This window comes from Nannospalax galili, unplaced genomic scaffold (genome assembly GCF_000622305.1).
Source record: "Nannospalax galili isolate Female #2095 unplaced genomic scaffold, S.galili_v1.0 scaffold347, whole genome shotgun sequence".
In the NCBI taxonomy this organism is placed as follows: domain Eukaryota; kingdom Metazoa; phylum Chordata; class Mammalia; order Rodentia; family Spalacidae; genus Nannospalax; species Nannospalax galili.
The window spans coordinates 943,406-947,191 of record NW_008355793.1 but is presented as its reverse complement, the minus strand read 5'-3'; positions in this window follow the sequence as shown (position 1 = coordinate 947,191).

Genomic DNA, 3,786 nt, shown 5'->3' with positions numbered 1-3,786 from the left:
TGCTCAGCCTGCTTTCTTATGCAACACAGGCCCACCTGCCCAGGGGTGGCACCACCCACAGTGGGCTGGGCCCTCCCACATCACTCATCAAGAAGATGCCCCTCAGACATGACCACAAGCCAGTCCAATAGAGGAAATTCCCCAGTTGAGGCTCCCTCAACCCAGGTGTGTCAAGTTGACACTAAAGCTATCCAGCACAAATGTTATGCATCCATGTGTATAAGTGCACCAGTGTCCTACAGTGCCCATGGAGGACAGAAGAAGGTGTAGGATCCCTTGGAACTGGAGTTATAGATGGTTAGCAACTCTATGGGTACTGGGATTTGAATCCTGATCTTCTGCAAGAGCAACTGGTGCTCTTAACTATTGAGGCATCTCTCCAGCCCCAAGGACAAGATTTTTTAAATGTATTTTTGGTGTGCTGGCTGGTGCTTAGAACTTAATACAAAATGCTGCAAGAGATATAAGCTAAATTTAGGCAAGAAATAGCCCATCTTCAAGTGGAAATGAAATGTAAGTTAGAATATAGACAATAAAGGAATTTCTCAAGACCATGAAATCAAAGCCACAAAGGAAATTGGAACTCGAGTCTGGTTAACCCAAGGAACTAATCCTCTCACCAAGGCTGCATGTGCTCTGAAAGAATTTAACATTTATAGTGAACAAAAAGAAGCGCTGAGTGATTTATATTTTTCACATTTCTTTTTCTTTCTTTTTTGTTTTTCTTTTTCTTTTTGAGACAGGGTCTTCCTATAGCCCCAGCTGACCTGGAACTCACTATGTAGACCAGACTGGTCTTCTCTCAGAGAACTGCCTGCCTCTGCCTCCCAAGAGCTAGGATTAAAGGTATGCACCACCACACCCAGCTAAACATTTTTCACATTTCTAACCTGGGTGTATTCACTACAGTTAATTCTCTCCTACTTTATCATTACTGATAGGACTTAGGACAGGATTTTAACTTGTGTGTAGCTAATCAAAAGGAATTACTTCCAGGCCTGATAGAGAAGACAATATATAACTCCATTTCTGAATTTTCAGCAGCAGCAATAACTAAATGGACTTTTATGTGGCTTCACTGAAAATCTGAATGCATCTTTGATGGAAAAGGGGGTGGATAGATACCTGGGGGCTAAAAAACCAAACTGACAGACACTTAAAACTGTTCATAACTATTCCTGCTCCATAGTCAACCTCCCAATAGAGTTTCAGAGGTTTATTTGAGTAAAGAACTGCCCAGCTAGGCACCACATTTCCCAACCTGCCTTACAGGTAGGAGCATGCACAGGCCTAAAGTTTGATCACCATATACTGGTGGAAATGATGTGTTAAGCTTTGTTACAACAGCCAGTCACAGGAAAATTATTTGCACTTCCTTTCTTATCCCTGCCTCTTTCGTGGGACTGGAACAAAATGGTGCTGATAAACTATGAGGAGAAAGCGGACCAGAGTTGCAAAGATAGCTCAGAAACTTAAAGGGAGAGGGAGAAACTCGATCCCCAAATGACTGTCTTGAGCAAGGATCTCTCTTAGCCATGAATGGAGGTCTTCATCATGAGAGAGAGACAAAACCACCAGCTTGACAGAGTAAATTGTTTGTCTAATTTTTATTGTTACAGTATCTTAGTCTGTGTTCCGGTGCTTACAACTAGCTTATGAAAATCTGGATTACTGACAGGGATGTCACCAACCATATTAACCTCCCATCACATTTTAAGTTATTGGTATTTCAAAGATTGCATCATAACCATTATTATTTCTAGCATGTATTTGATTGCCTGGTATAGTAATCAATCTATGTTTCTTTTATTATTTAATCAAACAATTTGCATGAAAATAGTAAAATAATAATGGTTCCAAGTTTCAAATATTTTTCTAATGAAGGTGAATTTTGCCTTCTGAATTTATCAATTGTTGTTGCAATCTAGTGGTTCTAAGTCTTCTTACTGTGTTTTGAATTGAATAATTATAATACATAGCTACACTATTTAAATGGAAAACTCATCCAATCTGTATTTATTTCTCCTAGAAAAATCTAATCACTTATTGTTAATAACAAATTAAAATAACAGCATTAGAAGATGAAGTATTTATTAAATATGAAGACTTATTTGCTAGTAGAGGCTTTCAAACTGTGACACATCTCAGGATTTGTGAGGTGGCGGCAGGAGGAGCAGGACTTTAAGGCAAGCCTTGGCTATACAGCTAGCCTGGGTACATGAATCTTGTGGTATTTGTGTGTGCATGTGTATGTGTGGGGGGGAGAGACAGAGAGAAAATGAGAGAGAATGAGAGAGAGAGAATGAGAAGAGAGCGCTTGTCAGATCTCCAGTGGCATATTGATTGCATATTATAGTATAGTACTCCCAAATATTGTGAAGTCAAACAAATATGTCCTTCAATAGACATTCCCACACAGCCTTAGTTTAAACAAGAAAAAATTACACTCGTAGTTGTGATAATTATCTGAATAATGATATTCATTACTATGCTCTCTGGCAGAATAGGAGCTCAGGATAGCATGGAACATACTTGAATAATGTAACTATACTATAATATTCAATGCTATGAAAAGTATTTAATAAAGATTTACTAAAAAGTCATTAATTTTTCTGATTATCAAATTACATTTCTTCTTATCCTGTTAGTACTGAATATTGTGTTGTTTTCCTCACTAATAGAAAAAAAATCAGACTATAAAATTGGAAATGTGACATTACATTGAAAAGGCAGCCTTGATACACAGGGCAGAACTGTGAACTAGAGTTAGGGGACCTGAGTTCTACTCTTTGTTCTGCCACTACAGCTTTTATTAACTTTCAACAAGTGATCCAATGTTTCCATATCTTGACTTTTGGTTGTATAAGATTAGTAACTCAGAGTGAGGTGTGACAGCCTGTGCTGTTTTCCTAGTACTCAAGAAATAGACAGGAAGATCACCCCAATGTGAGGTCAGCTTAGGCTACATAGTAAGCTCCAGGCCAGCCTTGAGTAAAGAGTGAGATCCTATCTTAAAACATTAATAAATGTCACTGGAAGCCTGGTGTGGTGGTACAAACCCGTGTCCCAGCACTCAGAAGGCAGAGAGAGGAGAATCAGGAGTTTAAGACCTGTCTAGTCTTCATGGTGAACTTGAAACCAGCCTAGGCTAAATGTGCCCTGTCTCAAAAAAAAAAAAAAAAATTTTAAAAAAAAAAAAAAAAAAAAAAAAGAAAAGATTAGGTAAATAAGATATTTGTTGTACTTTCTGGCTCTAAAGTCATTATTATTATTTTAAATTTTATTTACCATTTTTATTTTATGTGTATGAGTGTATTGCTTGCATGTTTGTGAGTGCACCGGTGCATGCAATGCCACGGAGGTCAGAAGAGGGTTTCGTATTCCCCTGGAACTGGAGTTAAGGACAGTTCGCAGCTACCATGTGAGTGTTGGGAATCAAATCCGAGTGCTCTGCAAAGGCAGTCAGTGCTCTTAACCGCTGAGCCATCTCTCCACTGGCTCTAAACTTTTATCTATCACATAAAATTAAAATATACATTAACTGAGGAATGTAATTTGTAGTAGCTTCCATGCCAGATTAAAACTGACATAAATGGTCATTACAAATATGATCCCAAAACATGAACCCTGACTGTTACCCTTAATAATGAATTTCTTGTATAGACAATGTTGCCAGAGTGCGGACAACAATGTAAAGTATAAGGTAAAGAAATGCGTCATTCCCTATGTTTTGAGACATCATCACCGATTACCTTGAGAATCTGGACAATAGTCAGACAAAGACAA